This window comes from Cervus canadensis, chromosome 17 (genome assembly GCF_019320065.1).
Source record: "Cervus canadensis isolate Bull #8, Minnesota chromosome 17, ASM1932006v1, whole genome shotgun sequence".
Taxonomy (NCBI): Eukaryota; Metazoa; Chordata; class Mammalia; order Artiodactyla; family Cervidae; genus Cervus; species Cervus canadensis.
The window spans coordinates 62617071-62641903 of NC_057402.1; the positions used below are offsets into that span (position 1 = coordinate 62617071).

The 24833-nt window shown below is 40.6% G+C and overlaps 1 pseudogene; it reads left to right on the forward strand.

Moving 5' to 3' along the window:
* Nucleotides 1-6925: 6925 nt before the first annotated feature.
* On the forward strand, nt 6926-17153 carry LOC122454971 (annotated as a pseudogene).
* The last annotated feature ends 7680 nt before the right edge of the window (nt 17154-24833 follow it).

Here is a 24833-nt window from a genome sequence, read left to right on the forward strand (position 1 = left end):
TATAATAGCCAGGACATGGAAGCAACCTAGATGCCCATCAGCAGATGAATGGATAAGGAAGCTGTGGTACATATACACCATGGAATATTACTCAGCCATTAAAAAGAATTCATTTGAATCAGTTCTAATGAGATGGATGAAACTGGAGCCCATTATACAGAGTGAAGTAAGCCAGAAAGATAAAGACCAATACAGTATACTAATGCATATATATGGAATTTAGAAAGATGGTAACGATAACCCTATATGCAAAACAGAAAAAGAGACACAGATGTACAGAACAGACTTTTGGACTCTGTGGGAGAAGGCGAGGGTGGGATGTTTTGAGAGAACAGCATCGAAACATGTATATTATCAAGGGTGAAACAGATCACCAGCCCAGGTTGGATGCATGAGACAAGTGCTCATGGCTGGTGCACTGGGAAGACCCAGAGGGATCGGGTGGGGAGGGAGGTGGGAGGGGGGATCGGGATGGGGAATACATGTAAATCCATGGCTGATTCATGTCAATGTATGGCAAAAACCACTACAATATTGTAAAGTAATTAGCCTCCAACTAATAAAAATAAATGGAAAAAAAATTTTAAATAAAGTATTTTTCTACAGTTTTCTATTTTTTGTTCTAAATGTTCTTTGTATAAATATTGTGTAGAGCTGATAAAGAAAAAATTGGAAGGTTCTTTTCTTGCTCTTTTTTTGCTTTATTCTTTCCCTTATTTTTTTTATTGCTTGCTCTGAGTATTGCATTTTACATACATAACTGATCACTGGTTTTGGCATTTTTACAAGTTCAAGTGAAGTGTGAGAATCTTATTTTCCTCTGTCTCTTTACCATCCTCCATTTATAATTGTTTAAATATTTCCTGCATATACTTTGAGAAGCACATCAGATAATGTTATAATTTTTGCTCCAGTCCTCAAACTTAATTTAGAAAAGTTGAACAAAGAAGGCTACATCTTTGCTTTTACCCATATCCTTTTTGTTGTATTCTTTTCTGTCTTGAAGTTCTATGATTCCTTCTTTTGTTGTGTTTTTCTGTTTCAAGGGCTCTCTGAACATTGTTTAGGGTAGGTGCTTATAATATTTCATTTCCTTTACCTAATAATATTTTTATTTTCCCTGCATTTCTGAAGGACCGGTTCACTGAATATAGAATTACAGAATAAATATATACATAAATAACTATCAAATCATAGTTATTTTCTTTCAGCACTTGGAAACTGCTGTGTCACTCCTTCTGGTCTTCATGGTTTCTGATGAGAAATCTGCTGTGATTTGAATTATTTACCCCTATTGATAGGTATTATTTGTGTCTTGCTGCTACAAGAATTTTTCCTTTGTTTCTAGTTTTTAAGTTTGATTATGACATGTATTGATAATGAATTTCTTTGGGTTTATCCTATATTGTGTTTGCTTAGCTTTTAAAATCTGTATGTTTATGTCTTTTACTGAATCTGAGTGATTCTCAGTAATTATTTATTTGAATGTTTTTTCAGCCCCCTTTTTTTCTCCTTTTCACTTGGGACTCAAAGGACACAAATGTCAGCACTTTCATTAGACTCCCATAGGCCTCTGAGGTTTTGGTTTGGTCATGGTTTTGGTTTTAATTTTATTCACTCTATTTTCTCTTTGCTGTTTAGACTGAACAATTTTTACTGCATTAATTTCCAGATCATGAATTCTTTCCTCTATCCTCTCCATTTTGTTGTTGAGAGAAACAACGTAAAACTCCACTGAGTTTTAAAATTTTGGTTATTGAATTTTTTAATTCTAAGATTTCTATTTGGTTTTCATTTATATCTTTATTACTTTGCTGAAACTTCTTCACATTTCCATTTGTTTCAAGCATGTTTGTAACTGTTCCTTGAGGCATTTTTAAAATTGAGAACTGCTTTAAAATGCTTGTCAAGAAGCAAATAATAAAATGAAAGTAGAAATGAATAAAAGTGAAAGCAGAAACAATAAGAAAAGGCAATAACATGAGCTGATGCTTTGAAAAGAGTCGATAAAATTGAAATACTTAAAAAGATAATATACCATAATCAATATCAGGAATGACATCGGTACTACAATTATAGACCTTGAATCTTTTTAAAAAGGTAGTAAGGGAATACTATAAACAATTTAATTTCAGAAATTCAATAACTCAGAAGAAATGGACCAATTCCTTGAAAACTGCAACCTACTACTACTTAGCAAAGGTAAAGTAGATGACTTGAGTAGCACTGTACCTATAAAGGAAATAGAGTTTCTAATTAGAAAGCCCCCAAAAAGGAAATATGCTATCCCATACAGTTTAACTTATAAGAATTACCAAACCAGTTTTACACAATCTCTTACAGCAAAATAAGAAGGTGAAAACATTTTTGAACCCAGTATTGCCTCAAGAATTACCACAAATACAGTACAAAAAATACACTCATCTATCAAAATATCCCATGACTTTGATGTAAAATTCCTCAACAGAATGCTAACAAATTGAACCCAGCAGTGTGTTTTTTAAAATGATATACCATTACCAAATGTGATTATTTCTGCTATGTGAGATTGGATCGATGTTTGAAAATCAATTACCTTAAGCTACCATATGAACAAGTTAAGAAAAAATATATATGATTTATCAATCAATGCAGGAAGAGCACTGGACAAAATCTAACAAACACATTATGAAAACTCTCGTCATTCTAGTAATAGAGGGAAATTCTTCAACTTAATGAAGAGCACCTACAAAGTTACCTACAACTAACATCATAGTTAAAGGAAAACAATGCTTTCCCCCTAAGACTGTGATCGAGGCAAGGATGTCTCCTCTTAGCACTATTATTCTGACCACCTGGCAACATGACATTGGAAGTCCTAACTTCTGTAATAAGACTGTAAAAAGAAACAAAAGGCTTACAGATTGAAAAGGAAGGAAAAAACTCCTAATTTTCTGATAATATTCTTCATATAAAAAATACTAATGAATCTACAAACTGCTCACAAAATTTCACCACATATGAATTCATCAGGTCATAAAATCATCATACAAATTATTAACTGAAATTCTACTTATTAAAAATGAACATGTAGAAACAAATTTAAAGCATGATGCCATTTCTAGTTTCCCAATAAAATGAAAAACTTAGCGTTCAGTTCAGTTCAGTTCAGCTCAGTTCAGTCGCTCAGTCGTGTCCGACTCTTTGCAACCCCATGAGTTGCAGCACGCCAGGCCTCCCGGTCCATCACCAACTCCCGGAGTTTACTCAGACTCATGCCCATCGAGTCGGTGATGCCATCCAGCCATCTCATCCTCTGTTGTCCCCTTCTCCTCCTGCCCCCAATCCCTCCTAGCATCAAGGTCTTTTCCAGTGAGTCAACTCTTCGCATGAGGTGGCCAAAGTATTGGAGCTTCAGCTTCAGCATCAGTCCTTCCAATGAACACCTAGGACTTATCTCCTGCAGGATGGACTGGTTGGATCTCCTTGCAGTCCAAGGGGCTCTCAAGAGTCTTCTCCAACACCACAGTTCAAAAGCATCAATTTTTCAGCGCTCAGCTTTCTTTATAGTCCCAACTCTCACATCCATACATGACCACTGGAAAAACCATAGCCTTGACCAGATGGACATTTGTTGGCAAAATAATGTCTCTGCTTTTTAATATGCTGTCTAGGTTGGTCATAACTTTCCTTCCAAGGAGTAAGCGTCTTTTAATTTCATGGCTGCAACCACCATCTGCAGTGATTTTGGAGCCCCAAAAAATAAAGTCTGTCACTGTTTCCACTGTCTCCCCATCTATTTCCCATGAGGTGATGGGACCAGATGCCATGATCTTAGTTTTCTGAATGTTGAGCTTTAAGCCAACTTTTTCACTCTCCTCTTTCACTTTCATCAAGAGGCTTTTTATTTCCTCTTTACTCTCTGCCATAAGGGTGGTGTCATCTGCATATCTGAGGTTATTGATATTTCTCCTGGCAATCTAATTCCAGCTTGGGCTTCTTCCAGCCCAGCGTTTTTCATGATGTACTCTGCATATAAGTTAAATAAGCAGGGTGACAATATACAGCCTTGACGTACTCCTTTTCCTATTTGGAACCAGTCTGTTGGTCCATGTCCAGTTCTAACTGTTGCTTCCTGACCTGCATATAGGTTTCTCAAGAGGCAGGTCAGATGGTCTGGTATTCCCATCTCCTTCAGAATTTACCACAGTTTATTGTGATCCACACAGTCGAAAGCTTTGGCATAGTCAATCAAGCAGACACAGATGTTTTTCTGGAACTCTCTTGCTTTTTCGATGATCCAGCAGATATTGGCAATTTGATCTCTTGTTCCTCTGCCTTTTCCGAAACCAGCTTGAACATCTGGAAGTTCTTGGTTCACGTATTGCTGAAGCCTGACTTGGAGAATTTTGAGTATTACTTTACTAGCGTGTGAGATGAGTGAAATTGTGTGGTAGTTTGAGCATCCTTTGGCATTGCCTTTCTTAGGGATTGGAATGAAAACTGACCTTTTCCAGTCCTGTGGCCACTGCTGAGTTTTCCAAATTTCCTGGCATATTGAGTGCAGTACTTTCACAGCATCATCTTTCAGGATTTGAAATAGCTCCACTGGAATTCCATCACCTCCACTAGCTTTGTTCGTAGTGATGCTTTCTAAGGCCCACTTGACTTCACATTCCCAGATGTCTGGCTCTAGGTGAGTGATCACACCATTGTGATTACCTGGGTCGTGAAGATCTTTTTTGTACAATTCTTCTGTGTATTCTTGCCACCTCTTCTTAATGTCTTCTGCTTCTGTTAGGTCCATACCATTTCTGTCCTTTATTGAGCCCATCTTTGCATGAAATGTTCCCTTGGTATCTCTAATTATCTTGAAGAGATCTCTAGTCTTTCCCATTCTGTTGTTTTCCTTTATTTCTTTGCATTGTTCGCCGAGGAAGGCTTTCTTATCTCTCCTGGCTATTCTTTGGAACTCTGCATTCAAATGGGAATATATTTCCTTTTCTCCTTTGCTTTTCACTGCTCTTCTTTTCACAGCTATTTGTAAGGCCTCCTCAGACAACCATTTTGCCTTTTTGCATTTCTTTTCCATGGGGATGGTCTTGATCCCTGTCTCCTGTACAATGTCACGAACCTCCGTCCATAGTTCATCAGGCTCTCTATCAGATCCAGCCCCTTAAATCTATTTCTCACTTCCACTGTATATTCATAAGGGATTTGTTTTAGGTCATACCTGAATGGTCTAGTGGTCTTACCTACTTTCTTCAGTTTAAGTCTGAATTTGGCAATAAGGAGTTCATGATCTGAGCCACAGTCAGCTCCAGGTCTTGTTTTTGCTGACTGTATAGAGCTTCTCCATCTTTGGCTGCAATGAATATAATCAATCTGTTTTCAATGTTGGCCATCTGGTGATATCCATGTGTAGAGTCTTCTCTTTTGTTGTTGGAAGAGGGTGTTTGCTATGACCAGTGCGTTCTCTTGGCAAAACTATATTAGCCTTTGCCCTGCTTCATTCCGTACTCCAAGGCCAAATCTGCCTGTTACTCCAGGTGTTTCTTGACTTCCTACTTTTGCATTCCAGTCCCCTATAATGAAAAGGACATCTTTTTTGGGTGTTAGTTCTAAAAAGTCTTGTAGGTCTTCATCGAACTGTTCAACTTCGGCTTCTTCAGTGTTACTGGTTGGGGCATAGGCTTGGATTACCGTGATATTGAATGGTTTGCCTTGGAAATGAACAGAGATCATTCTGTCATTTTTGAGATTGCATCCAAGTACTGCATTTCGGACTCTCTTGTTGACTATGATGGCTACTCCATTTCTTCTAAGGGATTCCTGCCCACAGTAGTAGATATAATGGTCATCTGAGTTAAATTCACCCATTCCAGTCCACTTTATTTTATTACTTTTTTTCCACTCCATTTTAGTTTGCTGATTTCTAGAATGTTGACATTCACCCTTGCCATGTCCTGTTTGACCACTTCCAATTTGCCTTGATTCATGGACCTAACATTCCAGGTTCCTATGCAATATTGCTCTTGACAGCATTGGACCTTGCTTCTATCACCAGTCCCATCCACAACCGGGTATTGTTTTTGCTTTGGCTCCATCCCTTCATTCTTTCTGGAGTTATTTCTCCACTGATCTCTAGTAGCATATTGGGCACCTACCAACCTGGGGAGTTTCTCTTTCAGTATCCTATCATTTTGCCTTCTCATACTGTTCGTGGGGTTCTCAAGGCAAGAATACTGACGTGGCTCGCCATTCCCTTCTCCAGTGGACCACATTCTGTCAGACCTCTCCACCATGACCTGACCATCTTGGGTGGCCCCAAACAGCATGGCTTAGTTTCATTGAGTTAGACAAGACTGTGGTCCTGTGATCCAGTTGGCTAGCTTTCTGTGATTATGGTTTTAGTGTGTCTGCCCTCTGATGCCCTCTCGCAACACCTACCATCTTACTTGGGTTTCTCTTACCTCGGACGTGGGGTATCTCTTCACGGCTGCTCCAGCAAAGTGCAGCCACTGCTCCTTTCCTTGGACCAGGCGTATCTTCTCATGGCCGCCCCTCCTGACCTTGAACGTGGAGTAGCTCCTCTCGGCCCTCCTGCGCCCGTGCAGAAGCCACTCCTTGGAGGTGCAGTAACTCCTCTCGGGTGGGCCCCTGACCTCCGGGTTGGGGTAGTTCCTCTCGGCCGCCGCCACCGAAGTGTAACATATTCAGGGTCTGTATACTGATATTTGCAAAATTCCAAGGAAAGAAATAGAAAAAGACTTGAAAAATAGGAGATAAGTCCTATGTTCATGGATTGGAAGACTCAACTTAGTAAAGATGTTGATTCTCTGCAAATTGATGTCTAGTTTTAATAAAGTTTCTGTCAAACCACCACTGAATTTTGTTTGTTTTTGTGGACATCAACAAGCTTTTTGTAAAATCTATATGGGAGGGTATGGCGGTAGAGTAGGTAAAACAACTGTGAAAAGAATAAGGTGGGAGGAAAACCTTTGCCTGATACTAAAGCTTACTATATAGCATTACAGTCATCAGGACAGAGTCGTATTGGTAGAGGGATCTCTGTGTGTGTGTGCGCTCAGTTGCTCAGTCATGTCTGAGTGTTTGTGACCTCATAGACTATAGCCCACCGAGCTCTTCTGTCCTTGGAATTATCCAGCCAAGAATACTGGAGTGGGGAGCCATTACTGATAGCTTACCGTGAGCGGTGTTGGATTCGTGACCTCCGAAGAAGAGAAATTAGCTTTGGGACCAGAGATGAGGCTTCAGGCACTTATAGCTTCATGTGGCAAAAGTTTCATTACAGTGAAAAAGGGACAGAGAAAGCATCTGACACAGAGAGTGCCCCACCTGCCAATCTCATCAAGGCCTTTTATATACTTTTCAGTTGGTACTAACAATAGAAAGGTCTTACAGACCCACTCCCACAGCATGTATCTTAAGATAACAGGATTAGTCAGAAGGTTCTTAAAGAAAGAGAAACGTGTCCTCCAGCAAGATACATTGTTGTTATATAACTGTTAGTACAGAGTTTAAGGAAAAACATACTCCTGAGTAAGATGAGTTGTTTTATTGTGTAATCATTAGCTCTGGGCTTAAAGAAAGTTAGTCTTAGAAGAAATAGATTGTTGCCATAACAACTCAGAGTTTAAGGAAAAAAATCTTACATGACTAAGAAGAAGGAGTGTAGGAAAAAAAAGTTTGTCCTTTACTCCTCTTCAAGAGTCCCAGACTCCTTAGTCACATACCTAAGAATTAGCTCTCTCATTCCCTTCTCCAGACGATCTTCATGACCCAGGGATTGAACCTGGGTCTCTGCATTGCAGGTGGATTTTTTACCATCTGAGCCACCAGGGAAGCCTGTCAAGGGATAGACACATAGATGAATGGAACCAAAGTGAGATCCCAGAAATTTATCTACACAAATATGTCCAACTTATTTTGACAAAGGTGAAAAGCCACTCAAACAAGGAAGGATAGCATTTTCAAGAAACTGTGCTAGAGAAACTAGACATTAAATGAGCCTCAACCCAACTATCATGGCTATATGAATCACAGACTTAAAAATGTAAACTAAAAACTGTTAGAGAAAAAAAAATGGGAGAAAGTCTTGAGGTAGTCTTGTGCTAGACAAAAAATTCTTATACTTGACACCAAAAGTATGATCCATAAGAGAAAAATATTGATAAATTTTACCTCATCAAAATTAAAATATTTCCTCTGTAAAAGACTTTGTTAACAGGATGAAAAGGCAAGCATATCTACAGAGTAAGAAGAAGTATTTGCAAATCATAATATTTGACATGGGACTTGTATGCAGAATATACAAAGAACTCTCAAAATTCAATATCAAAAAAACAATTGAATTAGAAAATGGGGAAAAGTTATGAACAGATATTTCTATTCATGAGGATATATAGATGGAAAATAAGCACAGGAAAAGATGTTCAGTATCAATAGTCATTTGAATTTACAAATTCAAACCACAATGAGATATTACAACACTCTTCCCAAAATAATTAAAATAAAAAACATTGATAACACCAAATGCTGGTGAAGAGGCAGAGAAACTTCATCACTCATTTATTGCTTGCAGGAATGTAAAATAACCATCCACTCTGGAAAACAGTTTAGCAATTAAAAAACAAAAAACAAACTAAAGAGGTAACTACCGTATGAATCACAAACTGCACTTGAGCATTTAGCCCTGAGAAATGGAAGCTTCAATTAACACAAAAATGTATATATATGTGTGCACAGTAGATTTATCAATAATAAGTCCAACTGGAATTCCATCACGTCCACTAGCTTTGTTCGTAGTGATGCTTCCTAAGGCCCACTTGACTTCACATTCCAGAATGTCTGGCTCTAGTTGAGTAATCACACCATTGTGATTATCTGGGTCATGATCTTTTTTGTACAGGTCTTCTGTGTATTCTTGCCACCTCTTCTTTTTTTTTTTTTAATTTTTCATTTATTTTTATTAGTTGGAGGCTAATTACTTTACCATATTGAAGTGGGTTTTGTCATACATTGACATGAACCAGCCATGGATTTACATATTAGGTGGAGAGGGAGGTGGGAGGGGGGATCGGGATCGGGAATACATGTAACTCCATTGCCACCTCTTCTTAATATCTTCTGCTTCTGTTTAGGTCCCTACGATTTCTGTCCTTTATTGAGCCCATTTTTGCATGAAATGTTCCCTTGGTATCTCTAATTTTCTTGAAGAGATCTCTAGTCTTTCCCATTGTATTGTTTTCCTCTATTTCTTTGCATTGATTGCTGAGGAAGGCTTTCATTGTGATTATCTGGGTCATGATCTTTTTTGTACAGGTCTTCTGTGTATTCTTGCCACCTCTTCTTTTTTTTTTTTTAATTTTTCATTTATTTTTATTAGTTGGAGGAAGTGGGTTTTGTCATACATTGACATGAACAGCCATGGATTTACATATTAGGTGGAGAGGGAGGTGGGAGGGGGGATCGGGATCGGGAATACATGTAACTCCATTGCCACCTCTTCTTAATATCTTCTGCTTCTGTTTAGGTCCCTACGATTTCTGTCCTTTATTGAGCCCATTTTTGCATGAAATGTTCCCTTGGTATCTCTAATTTTCTTGAAGAGATCTCTAGTCTTTCCCATTGTATTGTTTTCCTCTATTTCTTTGCATTGATTGCTGAGGAAGGCTTTCTTATCTCTCCTGGCTATTCTTTAGAACTCTGGAGAGGGACTAGCTTTGTTCGTAGTGATGCTTCCTAAGGCCCACTTGACTTCACATTCCAGAATGTCTGGCTCTAGTTGAGTAATCACACCATTGTGATTATCTGGGTCATGATCTTTTTTGTACAGGTCTTCTGTGTATTCTTGCCACCTCTTCTTTTTTTTTTTTTTAATTTTTCATTTATTTTTATTAGTTGGAAGCTAATTACTTTACCATATTGAAGTGGGTTTTGTCATACATTGACATGAATCAGCCATGGATTTACATATTAGGTGGAGAGGGAGGTGGGAGGGGGGATCGGGATCGGGAATACATGTAACTCCATTGCCACCTCTTCTTAATATCTTCTGCTTCTGTTTAGGTCCCTACGATTTCTGTCCTTTATTGAGCCCATTTTTGCATGAAATGTTCCCTTGGTATCTCTAATTTTCTTGAAGAGATCTCTAGTCTTTCCCATTGTATTGTTTTCCTCTATTTCTTTGCATTGATTGCTGAGGAAGGCTTTCTTATCTCTCCTGGCTATTCTTTGGAACTCTGCATTCAAATGGGTATATCTTTCCTCTTCTCCTTTGCTTTTCGCTTCCCTTGTTTTCACAGCTATTTGTAAGGCCTCCTCAGACAGCCATTTTGCTTTTTTGCATTTTTTTTTTCTTGGGGATGGTCTTAATTCCTGTCTCCTGTACAATGTCATGAACCTCCATCCATAGTTCATCAGGCACTCTGTGTATCAGATCTAGTCCCTTAAATCTATTTCTCACTCCCACTGTATAGTCATAAGGGATTTGATTTAATACTGGGCTGGAGGAAGCACAAGCTGGAAACAAGATTGCTGGGAGAAATATCAATAACCTCAGATATGCAGATGACACCACCCTTATGGCAGAAAGTGAGGAAGAACTAAAGAGCCTCTTGATGAAAGTGAAAGAGAAGAGTGAAAAAGTTGGCTTAAAGCTCAACATTCAGAAAACTAAGATCATGGCATCCCGTCCCATCACTTCATGGCAAATAGATGGGGGAAACAGTGGCTGACTTTATTTTTCTGGGCTCCAAAATCACTGCAGATGGTGATTGCAGCCATGAAATTAAAAGATGCTTGCTCCTTAGAAGGAAAGTTATGACCAACCTAGACAGCATATTAAAAAGCAGAGACATTACTTTGCCAACAAAGGTCCGTCTAGTCAAGGCTATGGTTTTTCCAGTGGTCATGTATGGATGTGAGAGTTGGACTGTGAGGAAAGCTGAGCCAAAAAATTGATGCATTTGAACTGTGGTATTGGAGAAGACTCTTGAGAGCCCCTTGGACTGCAAGGAGATCCAACCAGTCCATCCTGAAGGAGATAAGTCCTGGGTGTTCATTGGAAGGACTGATGCTGAAGCTGAAACTCCAATACTTTGGCCACCTGATGCGAACAGCTGACTCCTTGGAAAAGACCCTGATGCTGGGAAAGATTAAGGGCAGGAGGAGAAGGGGACAACAGAGGATGAGATGGTTGGATGACATCACCGACTCAATGGACATGGGTTTGGGTGGACTCCAGGAGTTGGTGATGGACAGGGAGGCCTGGCGTGCTGCGGTTCATGGGGTTGCAAAGAGTTGGACACAACTGAGCGACTGAACTGAACTGAACTGAACTCCAACTGGGGCCAAGAAGAGGAGGTTCATCGCTGATGGCATCTTCAAAGCTGAACTGAATGAGTTTTTCACTGAGGAGCTGGCTGAAGATGGGTACTCTGGAGGTGAGGTCCAAGTTACACCAACCAGGACAGAAATCATTATCTTGGCCACCAGGACACAGAATGTTCTTGGTGAGAAGGGCTGGTGGATTCCAGGAATTGACTACTGTGGTTCAGAAGAGATTTGGCTTCCCTGATGGCAGTGTAGAGCTTTGTTTTGAAAAGGTAGCCATGGGAGGTCTCTGTGCCATTGCCCAGGCAGAGTCTCTGTGTTGCAGACTGGTTGGTTCTCCGCCTTCCCGTGCAGAAGGCCTGCTATGGTACGCTGCAGTTCCTCGTTGAGAGGGGCCAAAGGCTGTGAGGCAGTAGTGTCTGGGAAACTCTGAGGACAGAGGACTAAATCCAGGAATGGCTAAATCCATGTGGATGGCCTCATGATTCACAGTGGGGACCTGCTAACTACTGTGTTGAGCCTGCCGTGTGCCATGTGCTGCTCAGACAGGGTGTGCTGGGTGTCAAGGTAAAGATCATGCTGCCTTGGACCGAAGTGGTAAGACTGGCCCTAAGAAGCCTCTGCCTGATGACGTGAGCATTGTGGAAGCCAAAGATGAAATACTGCCCACCACCCTCATCTCTAAACCAAAGGGTGGGAAGCCTGAGCCGCCTGCATGCCCCAGCTGGTACCCACAGCAAATAGGTCTCCTTGGCCACTGGATCTGGAGTTTGGATGCTGCTCTATAAAGATGTTTAATAAAAATTTTTTAAAAGAAAAAAAATAATAACTCCAACTGGAAACAATTCAGTTGTTCTTCAATGGATGAATGGTTAAACAAATTTGCACATCTGTATCATGGAATTCTATTCAGTAATAAAAAGGAATAAATTATACACAACAACCGGGATAGATCTTAAGGAAATTATGCTGAGTGAGAAAAACCGATCTCTAAAAGTTACATACTGAATGATTCCATTTCTATAATATTCTTGAAAGTGACAGTTGCTCAGTCGTGTCCGACTCTTTGCGACCCTATGGACTATACAGTCCATGGAATTCTCCAGGCCAGAATACTGGAGTGGGTAGCCTTTCCCTTCTCCAGGGGATCTTCCCAACCCAAGGGATAGAGCCCAGCTCTCTTAAACTAATGTAATCATAGACCTGAGAAACAGATGAGTTGTTTCTAGGAGTTAGGATTTGAGGGAGGGTTGGCTCCAAAAGGGTAACCCAAGGGAGCCTTGTGGTGACAGAGCAGGATCTCAAGATGCTAGATGCACAAAGCTCCTATGTGACAAATTTCATAGAACACACACACACACACACACACACACACATACATGCACATGATAGTTTGTACAACTGGCAACACCTTAATAAACTCTGTGGGTTGTACTAATGTCAGTATCATGGATTTGATATTATAGTCATGAAAAATGCTACCTTTGTGGGATTAGGGGTACAAAGTACAGAGGACCTACTATATGTTTTTCCCTACCTACTGTAAATCTTCTTCCAAATTAGTTTCTTAAATTTCCTTGTCACATAATTCCAGCTTCTGCATCTTCTCAAAATTGGTGTTTGTTGATTGTATTTTCTCATTCAAGTTGAGATTTTCTGACAATGATTTTCAATTGAATCCTGAACACTGTGAGTATTATGTTATGAGACACTAGCTTTTATTCAGATCTTCTGTCTTATCAATGCCTGCTTACTGCCTGCTGGAGGTGGAAGTCCAGCGACCCTACTTTGCCTGTGCTGACACCCAGGGACAGAAGGTGCCCCGTTACTCAGGGTCCCCACTAGATGTTCGCTGACGCAAACACCACCCTGGTGCTTCTCCCACTGACACTGCAGAGTGGGATAAGGACTCACTGTTGTTGGGAGGCCATAACAGTCTCTGACGCCACCAACCCCCTGGGCGGGAGTGTGTCTTGTCACAACTTGTGAGCGTCTAGGCCCCTCTCATATTTTGGTGACAGGAGTAGGGTGAGGCCCTTGTTTTTTCCACGGTGCTTGACTGGAGTAGGGGAGTTGTCACCTAGAAGTGTTCCATCTTGCTAGACTGCCCCTTCCCTCATGTTCTAGACAGAGAGAGCAAGCTTTATGGAGGGCTGTCTGTGTCACTGTTATTTCTGGATTGCCGGCTTCTCCAGCTCCCACCGTTGGACACAGGAGGCGAAAGAAAACCCGATGAGCCTGCCTCTGTGTTGTTCTTTGGTCCTGAGGTCCCAGCCAGCCTGACTGCTTTTCTCACCTCTCTGCGTCTTCTTGCGCTTATTTGATGTATAATATCCAGAGGTTTTAACTGTGCTTAGTGGGAAGAACAGGGAGAAGTGCATTTACTCCATCTTTTCCAGAAGACTTTTGTTTAATAAGTTAATTCCATTTACTTTATTGATATAATATTTATATTTGTTATAAATTCTCTGTAATCTTATTTTCAGTTTTAAAAAAAGTTGTATTGGGGTATAGTTGATTTTAGTTTCTGCTGTAGAGCAAAGTGAATCAGTTTTATATATCCACTCTTTGAGATGTTTTTCCCATATAGGTCATTACAGAGCATTGAGTAGAGTTTCCTATGCTATATAGTAGTTAGCTATTTGGGCTTCCCTGGTTGGTCAGATGGTAAAGAATTTGCCTGCAATGCAGGAGACCTGGGTTCCATCCCTGGACTGGGAAGATCCCCTGGAGAAGGGAATGGCTACACACTCCAGTATTCTGTCCTGGATAATTCCATGGACAGAGGAGCCTGGCAGGCTATAGTCCATGGTGTCACAAAGAGCTGGACATGACTGAACAACTTTCACTTTCACTTTACTGGGTTGGCCAAAATGTTTGTTCAGGTTTTTGTATGATATTACAAACCTGAATGAACTTTTTGGCCAACCCACAATATTTTATATATAGTAGTGTGTATATGTCAATCCCAATGCCCCATTTTATCCTTCTCCCCCATTCCCCTCCCTGATAACTATAAAATTGTTTTCTACATCATGACTCTATTTCTGTTCTGGAAATAAGTTACATTGTGCATTTTTTTAGATTCCACATACAAGCAACAGCATATGACATTTTTCTTTCTCTTCTGACTTACTTCACTCAGCATGACAGTCTCTAGGTCCATCCATGTTGCTGCAAATGGCATTATTTTGTTCTTTTTATGCCTGAGTAATATTCCATTGTATATATGTACCACATCTTTATCCATTCCTCTGTTGATGGACATTTAGGCTGCTTCTGTCTCCTGTCTACTGTAAATAGTGCTTCAGTGAACATTTGGGTGCATGTATCTTTATGAATTATGATTTTCTTTAGATTTATCCCTGGTAATGGGATTGTGAGGTCATATGGTACTTCTGTTTTTAGTTTTTTTAAAGGAATCTCTATAATGTTCTCTATCATGGCTGTACCAATTTACATTCTCACTAGCAGTTTAGGAGGGTTCTCTTTTCTCCACACCCTCTCCAGCAAATATTGGTTGAAGATATTTTGATGGTGGCCACTCTGGTTGTGCTAGTGGTAAAGAACCTGCCTGCCAATGCAGGAGACTTCACAGACGTGCGTTCCATCCCTGGGTTGGGAAGATCCCCTGGAGGAGGGAGGGCCTGGCAACCCATTCCAGTATTCTTGCCTGGAGAATCCCATGGACAGAGGAGCCTGGTGGGCTACAGTCCATGGGGTCGCAGAGTCAGACACTGAAGCAACTTAGCAGGCATGTACGCTCTCTGGCCAATGTGAGCTGATACCTCATTGGCATTTTGATTTGCGTTTCTCTCCTAATTAGTGATATTGAGCATCTTTTCATGTGCTTTATGGCTGTCTTTGGAAAAACATCTATTTAGATCTTCTGCCCATTTTTTGATTGGGTTGTTTGTTTTTGTTATTGCGCTGCATGAGCTGTTGTATATTTTAGAAATTAATTCCTTATTGGTCACTTTCATTTGCAGATATGTTGGTTGCCTTTTCACTTTGTTTATGGTTTGCTGAATTCTCCCTCCTTTCCTATGTTCTGTTAAAAAAAAAAATTTAATAAACAGAAACCTCAATTAAATAGGATAGGAGACCAGAAAGGGGAGCTCTCACATCCTATGATGACAGCAGAGCCCAACAAGAAGAAAGACCCGGTAAGAACTGGTCAAATATTTAAACTGCACAGAAGAAAATGCTAAGCTAAAAATCAGTGAAAAAACGGAGAGGATACTCCTGCAGTACCTTAGTGTTGAGACAAAGACCCACCAAGCTCTCAGAGGAAAGGCCAGAAGCAGTTTCCATGTTTACACTCTAGGACCTGAGGTGAGCCAGATTCAGACTGATCCTTAAGCTGCTCACAAGGGATACGCTTTAAATATAAGCACATAGAAAGTTTGAACTAGAAGCATGGAAAATAATTTACCACAGAAAAATTTTCCAAAACTAAAATGCAAATTCACCATAGTGGAAGACTAAAATTCACCTCTTTTAATAACAGAAGCAACAGACCACAAAATATTTAAAAAAAGATTCACGTACAGATGATCTGAATAAGACAATCAACAAACTCGATCTAATTAACACATAGAGAACATCTGGTAAAGTGTTAACATTCTTGTCAAGTACACAAATCACAATCAACTATATGCTGGGCCAGAAAGAAAGCCACAGTATATTTCTTTGTGACAGGACAGAGTATGTTCTTGTTCATAGAAAACAGTAACTATAGTATATTAGAAAGTGTCCAGCTGCCTAGAAATTAAAGACTATAGTTATAAATAACCCAGGTTAAAAAATTACAAACGAGAACTTGAACATATTTTTAAACTAACTGGTTTGTTTATTTTGGCTGTGCGGGGCCAGTCGTGGCTGTGTGCAGACCCTCTCTGGTCATGCTAAGTGGGTTTCTCATCGTGGGGACTTTTCTTATTGCGGCACCCGGGCTCAGCTGCCCCGAGGCATGTAAGGATCTTCCTGGACCAGGGATTGAACCTGTGTCCCCTGCACTGGCAGGCGAACTCTCAACCAATGGACCAGCCAGGAAGCCCTGAAAATAGGTAAAATGAATGATAAAGCAGGGGCTGAAGGACAAAGGCAGATGAAACAGAACAGCCCACAGATCTAGGGACCTATGCCACACTGCAATAGGACGTGAGGCTAGTGTATCGGCTAGTGTCCAATCGGGAACAGAAACCATACGTGATTTAAACAAGGGACGTTTAATATAAAGCTATACTATTAAGCCATGGTAAAAGAGAAAATATAAATTACAGCGGAGACCTAGGACTGAGGAAGAGTGCCCAAGGGGGAATAAACTTGAAAGTGTTATCAACCATGGTCCTTGGACTCTAATCAGTAGAAATGAAGAGGTCCGATGAGCAATTCAGGTAAGACTTCACTGTGAGAACATGTTAACAGCTGCCTAACTGGGTCTTGGAGGAGAATGGGCTGGTTCTTTAAATGGGCTGAGGGTGGGGACATTGGTGGGTCTGTCCAGAGGAGTGGTTTAGGTGGTCTTCTCACACCCTCGGGGCGGTGTTGTAAACAGGAGTCATGCTCCTGGCACTTAGAAGAGGCCGTTGATTTGTGGCCTTTTGGAATGTTATTGCTCATAATTGCCGCATTCGCACCCGCATACGGTTATTTTGAGTCCCTTATAGCTTCTTGGTACTCCATTGCTGGAGGCGACATCTGTGTGCAAGTGCAAGCGCTTCAGGAGAGGGTCCCAGGTCCCAGCCTACCTCCCACCCCTGGTGGAGAAGTTGCCGGCCTCGCCTAGAGCAGAGCTGGACCACAGTTGCTGAGCCAGCAGAAAGCAACCCTGGGGGCAGACGAGCCACAGCTGGAAGTTGGGCCGGAAGCGTGCGAGAGGAGCGGAGGCGCTGACGCAGATGGGAGGCCAGGACTGCGCCGTCTCCAAGAGAGCCTCGGGGAGCAGGCCCGGCTGGGGTTGCCGAGGGAAGCGCGTGCTGGGCGTGTGGCTTAGGTGAGCATCGCTGGGTGCCCCCCTTGCAGTGCTGACTCGGTGCGCAGCCCCTGGAAGCAGCAGCACCGCCCCTTCCCATGGTGGTCTCCCTCCAGCTGTCTCTCTGCTGAGAAAGGTTACTGTCTGTCTCTCGCTCTCTTTAGTCGCTCAGTTGTATGGACTCTTGCGACCCCATAGACTGTAGCCTGCCGGGCTCCTCTGTCCATGGGAGTCTCCAGCCGAGAAAACTGGAGTGGGTTGCCATTTTCTTCTCCAGGGGATCGTCCCGACCCAGGAATCGAACCCAGGTGTCCTGCATTGCAGGTGAATTCTTTACCGACTGAGCTATGAGGAAGCTGAAGGTTACCATGGTGCCCCCTTAACGGGAGAGCTGCTTCAGAAGCTCTGTCTGCGGTTTCAGAGAACACTGCAAGGTGCACCGGGGCTCAGAGGCCTGAACTGATAACTGGTACCGTTATTTACTTTTGGTAAATAGTACTGGTTCAGTTGGAGATATATATGGAAAATGTATCTTTGCCCATTCTTGCACTATGTGCAAAATTAATTCTATTGACAATGAATCTAAATGTTAAGAAGGAAACATGGATTTTTAGAAAGATTTCTAGATTTCAGAGCGCTTTCTAGCTTTTCAGAATGTTTTCTAGATTTTAAGAAGAAGACATAGGCTATATCATCATTACTTGGTAATAGCCAAGTATTTCTTAAGAGGATATGAAAAGCACTAATAAAGGTGACATTTTTTAAATTGGACTATGTTAACATTTAAAACACCTGTTCTTCAGAAACCTGGTGGCTCAGTGGTAAAGAATCTGACTGCCAATGCAGGAGACACAGGAGACAAGAGGTTGGATCCCTGATCCTGGAAGATCCCCCATGCGGCCACGCAAAGTGACTAAGTCCCTTCACCACAGCTTTTGAGCCTGTCCTCTGGAGCCGGGAGCTGCAGATGCTGAGCCTGTGTGCTATATCTGCTGACACCCGAGTGCTCCAGAGCCCACGCTCTGCAGGAAGAGAAACCACTGCAGTGAGAAGCCCTTGCACCATAGCTGGAGAGCAGCCCCCACTTGCTACAACTAAAGAAAAGCCCTGGCAGCAACAAAGACCCAGCCAGAAACAAATGAATACAGTGACCCAGTTCCATGAGCAGACCTGGGCTCAGAAATGACAGGACTTGGCCTAGGAACTTTCCTATTTCATCCTGTGAAGCTTGTACTAATATCACCAAAGTCATCCCTATCACCATATATTTTTATTTGAAGATAAATAAAATTTCAAGTTTATTTTCTCAACATAGGTGAGTTCTATCTGAAGAAAATCCTGCTATTGGGGACTTACAGGGAAATCTGGACAATTTCCAAACTTCACTCTGTAAAAATTTCCCTTGCAGCTTTCCCTTTAAAGGGTCATAGTCCCACTCACAGTTCAGTTAGGAAGAATTCGGTCTACATGCAGATTTTTCAGAAATATTCGGATGCATCAACCTATGTACACCTTTGTTCTGATCCCTTTTTTTCTCTGTTGAGTATCTTCCATTCTAAAAATAAACCACATGGTAGTATGAGATTGGTTTCATCACTGGGCACAATATTTGAATCAATTATAACAAGATAAGTAGTAGTTACAATCAACTTTATTGTTGTATTTAAAAAACTGTCCTTTTACACGAGACAAAGAGCATGGGCTCAGCTTATGTATTAATATTGGCTTGAACACATGTATCTAATTTAATTCCTTTTCAAAAGTCCACTAAAACTAAAATAGCAGATTTCTTTAAAAAAAAAAAAAAGACATAAACCCATAAGATGGGGAGAGCTAGATAGGCACCATTTTGGAAGCTGAAAAACAAATGAACAAATCAAAACCAATTTAATAAGCACACGAGCACTGAGCCCCTAGAAAGCAGTGGGAAAAACTAAGCATTAATTTGAATTATCCTGCTGAATCTTTAAAATGCACAGGAAATGGCACCATCACATACCTCTGGAGCTAAAAGTGAGAAGTGTGTGTGTGATTTACTTAGTCGTGTCTGACTCTCTGAGATTCCATTGACTATAGCTGGCCAGGCTCCTCTGTCCATGGAATTCTCCAGGCAAGAATACTGGAGTGGGTTGCCATCCCCTTCTCCAGGGGATCTTCCCAACCCAGGGACTGAACCCAGGTCTCCTGCACTGCAGGCATCTTTACCATCTGAGCCATCAGGGAAGCCCCAAAGTGAGAAGGATCTTACCCTAAAATAAAGATAACATGGGTGAATGATCTGAGAGCAGTTTCATCTCTAGATTCTTCTTCCCACTCATGTTCCTGAGCACCCCTATGGAATTCTGCGTGTTTATTCTCTGGAGCAGGTAAAACAGAGAGTCTAGAAAGGGAGCATCAGACTAGAAACAGGCTTAAGTGGCCGTGTGCACACGGAATGGTAAATGCAGAGGCAAGGTTTGTTTCCTGCCCAGAGTGCTGCAGCCAACCTCGCCCTCCAGACTCTCTTAGAGAATTCTTCTCTGAAGAATCTAACCAGCCCAACAGGAAAAGACAAGATACTGACCTCAGAAGCTTCCCCAAAATATTCCTGTGATACCACTGAACAGTGATGTTCAAAGTCAACAAGTCCTGCCTACAGACCCAGAGTTTCAGTGATCATTTTAGTTCCTCTTAATTAGAAGCAGATGAGGGAACATCATCAGACATCTGAGAAATACCTCAGAGAGAGGTATATTAGTTTCCTAAGACTGCCATAACAAAGCTGTTTAGTCTGGGTGCCTTACACAACAAAAATTTATCTTCTCACATTTCAGAAGACTGGAAGTCTAAGATCAAGGTGTCAGTGGGGTTGGTATCTTCTGAGGCCTTTCTCCTTGCTTGGAGATGACCATCTTCTGTCTGTGTCTTCACAGGATCTTCCCTCTGTGTAAGTCTGTATCTTAATCTCTTATAAGGATACCAGTCATGTTGGATTCAGCTTAGTTCAGTTACTCAGCCGTGTCCAACTCTTTGCAACCTCATAGACTGCAGCACACAGACTTCCCTGTCCATCACCAACTCCCGGAGCTTGCTCAGTCTCATGTCCACCAAGCTGGTCATGCCATCCAACCATCTCATCTTCTGTCATGCCCTTCTGCCTTCAGTCTTTCCCAGCATCAGGGTCTTTTCCAATGAGTCAGTTCTTCGCATCAGGTGGCCAAAGTATTGGAGCTTCAGCTTCAGCATCAGTCTGGATTCAGATTCAGCATCAGCTTCAGCATATTGGATTAGGTCATCCTAATGACCTCTTTTAAACTAATATCCCCTTAAAGACTCTATCTCTAAAGACAGTCACATTCTGTGTTAAGACTTCAACAGATGAATTTGAAGGGACACAGTTTAGCCCGCAATAAGATGATAGGGACCAAGAGAAACCAAATACAGCTGAGGGAAACCCTGTGCAAGAACAAGAAACCTATTAATCTTAGAGATGTAAGAGAAGAGATTGCATCCATTAAATAAGAACAAGATACCATTAAAAAGAAATATTCAGAGAATGGGAAAGTGTTCTTGAAAGTTAAAAACATAATAGCTGAAATGAAAACAGTAATATTGGTAGTATACCAACAATAGTGTTGGTAATATTGGAAGATAAACTCAAGGAAATCTTCTAGAAGGTAGAGTAAAAAGAATTGGAAAACAGGATGAAATATTTAAGAAAATGCTAAAAACCAATCCAGGAAGTCCAATATCCAAATAGTAGGATTTCCATAAAGAATGTTCAGAATAAACAAAGAGAGGCAATCACCAAGAAAAGAACTCATGAACTACGAGAATTCCCTTCTGGCTAAATTGTAAAATGTCTCAAAGACCATCACTCCCACCCTAAAAATGAGAAGAAGCAAGATAAGCTACAAAATAATGGTTTAAAACCATGATTTTTAAAAAGCTGAAGTGCCTGTGTGTACAAGAGAGATGAACAAAATTCTAGAAAGTCCTAAGTCCTTTTTAGGAAGGAAGATACCCACAGCTGATTTCATCTTGGTTAGAGCTGTGGGAGGAGGAAGAGTCTTCCAGACAAATTTAATATCCATATATCATGGTCACTTACATACATGGTTAATTACTTTAAAAAATCAAGGTGAGAGATCAATTCAATGGGGAAAAGAGCTTTTTCTTGCCTTTTTAAAAAACAATTGATGCTATGAAAACTAACCAGATGGGGAAAAGATAAACCTTTTCACACCAGAGACAAAAATTAATCTGAAATGGGTCATAGATCTAAATGTAAAAGCTAAAACAATAGAACTACAATAAAAGAAAAATATGCTTATAACTCTAGTGCAGACAAAGATTTTTAGGTTGGACATGAGAGACACTAGCCATGAAGTAAAATATTAAATTAAAAGTCTCTGCTTACTAGAAGATACCAATGCAATAGCTGAACACAGGAAATGTCTCCAAATATCTCCAAGAGAACTGATAAATATACTAAAGCATATTTATACAATGGAATCTACTCAGCAATAAAGGAATAAAACTAGAGATACATGCTACACATGTATGAATCTCAAAAATATTATATTGGGGAAAAGACATCAGATGAAAAAGATACATATTGCATATGAGACCATTTATGTAATGTTCAAAGATAAGAAAAAATTAAGATCATAGAAATCCGAAAATGGTTGCATATTGCATCCATTTATGGGATAGGGGGCACTGACTAGAAAGGGGGAGTGATAGAACTTTCTGGGGTGATAGAAATGTTCTATATCATGTTTGGCAGTTACACAAGGGTATTACATTGTTCCAAAATGAACACAAGATTTGTTCACTTTATTGTTTGTAGTTACATCTCATCAAATTGTACTGAACTCTGAGCAAACTGGGAATATAAAAAAATTTCCATAGCTTGGTAAAAAATTTCCCTAGCTTGGTCTACAAACAGCTACAGCTAACATCATACTTAATGATGAGAAACTAGCTTTCCCACTAAGATCAGGAACAAGGCTAGGATATCCCATCTCACTGCTCCTTTCAACATCATACTAGAAGACCTATCTATTGCCTAAGACAAGAAAATAAAATAAAAAGTGTATAGATTGAGAAAGAAGAAATAAAGCTGTCATGGTTATGTATTGGTAGAAAATAAAAAGAAAAAAAAAAAAAACCCTCAGAACTTATAAGTGATTATTACAAGATTACAGGGTATAGGTTTAATACACAAAAGTCAATCAGTTTCCTATATAATAGTAAAGAACAAGTAGAAGTTGAGGTTAAAACTCAATACCATTTACATTAAATCTCCAAAATGAAATACTAAGGTATAAACCTAACAAAATATGGATAAGATATTTATGAGAAAAACTGTAAAATTCTGATGAAAGAAATAAAAAAACTAAATGAATGATATTCCATGTTCATACCTCTTAGGATATGAAGTGAAAGTCAGTCGTGTCCGACTCTTTGTGACCCCATGGACTATACAGCCCATGGAATTCTCCAGGCCAGAATACTGGAGTGGGTAGCCTTTACCTTCTCCAAGGATATGAAGGGAGACTCATTATTGTCAAAATATCAGTTCTTCTCAACTTGATCTACAGATTCAAGGTAATTGCAATTAAAATCGCAGCAAGTGATTTTGTCACTATTGACAAATTGATTTTAAAGTTTATATGGAGAGGCAAAAGACCCAGAATAGCCAATTCAGTATTGAAGGAGAACAACTTTGGAGGGTTGACTCTACCTGACATCAAGATTTACTATAAAGCTACGGTACCAAAGACAGCATGCTGTTAGTGAAAGAATAGATAGTGCAACAGAATAGAGAGCCCAGAGATATATTCACACAAATATAGTCAACTGATCTTTGACAAAGGATTTAAGTTACTAGGATGAAGAAAAGATAGTCTTTTCAACAAACGGTACTGGAACAACTGTATATCCACATGCAGAAGAATGAATCTAGATACAGACCTTATATCTTTCATAAAAATTGACTCAGAATTGTTGATAGACCTAAATGTAAAACAAATAAAAACTATAAACTTTTTAGAAGAAAGGGAAAGTGTTAGTCGCTCAGTTGTGTCCAACTCTTTGCGACCCCATGGACTATAGCCTGCCAGGCTCCTCTATACTTGGAAATCTTCAGGCAAGAATACTGGGATGGGTTGCCATTTCCTTCTCCAGGGGAATTTCCCAACCGGGGATCAAACCCAGGTCTCCCACTTTGCAGGCCAGTTCTTTCCTATGTGAGCCACTAGGGAAGGGGAAGGGGAAACTGTTAGTTGTGGAATGTGGGATTTAGTTCCCTGACCAGGGATTGAACCCAGGCCCCCTGCACTGGGATTACGAAGTCTTAGCCATTGTACCACAAGGAGATCCCTTTAGAAGATAACAGGAGAAAATCTAGATGATCTTGGGTTTGGTGGTGACCTTTTTAAGACTCAAAACCAAAAGCATGATCCATGAAAGAAATACTTGATAAGCTGGGATTCAGTGAATTACACACTTCTTGTCTGTGAAAGACAGTGTTAAGAGAATGAGAATTCAAGCCACATACTGGGAGAAAATATTTGCAAAAGAAAAAAAAAAGCCCCACATCTGATAAAGGTCTGTTACTCAAAACATATGAAGAACTCTTAAAATTCAACAATAAAGAAAGTAAACAGCCAGATTTTAAATGGGTTAAAATCTTAAATCCTCACCAAAGAAGATATTCAGATGTCAAATAAGTATGTGCAAAGATGCTCCATATAGAGGTCTCCACTAGAATGAAGTAATCAGGGAAATGTAAATTAAAACACTGAAATACCTCTACACACCTCTTCAGTTCAGTTCAGTCGCTCAGTTGTGTCCGACTCTTTGCGACCCCATGAATCGCAGCACGCCAGGCCTCCCTGTCCATCACCAACTCCCGGAGTTTACTCAAACCCATGTTCATTGAGTCAGTGATGCCATCCAGCCATCTCATCCTCTGTCGCCCCCTTCTCCTCCTGCCCCCCAATGCCTCCCAGCATCAGGGCCTTTTCCAATGAGTCAACTCTTCACATCAGGTGGCCAAAGTATTGGAGTTTCAGCATCAGCATCAGTCCTTCCAATGAACACCGAGGACTGATCTCCTTTAGGATGGACTGATTGGATCTCCTTGCAGTCCAAGGGACTCTCAAGAGTCTTCTCCAACACCACTATTTGTGTGGAGAGGGGAGGGCTATGAGAGAATCTCTGTATTTTCTGTTCAATTTTGATGTGAACTTAAAACTGCTCTGAAAATGTAGTCTATTAAAAATGTGTTGAACTAAAAAACAAAATGATTCCAGAAAACTTCTCTGAACTGAAGGATAAGTGCTGTACGAGTGAAAGGGCCCACCCGGTGTTTTGCACAAAGTGTGAAAACAGACCCACACCGAGGTGCAAAATCATGAAATTTCAGAGCACTGTATGGGTCAAGAGATAAAAAGCAGGTAACATACAAAGAATTATGAATCAGAATGACCCTGGACTGCTTAACAACACTGGACACAGGATAATAGGGTGA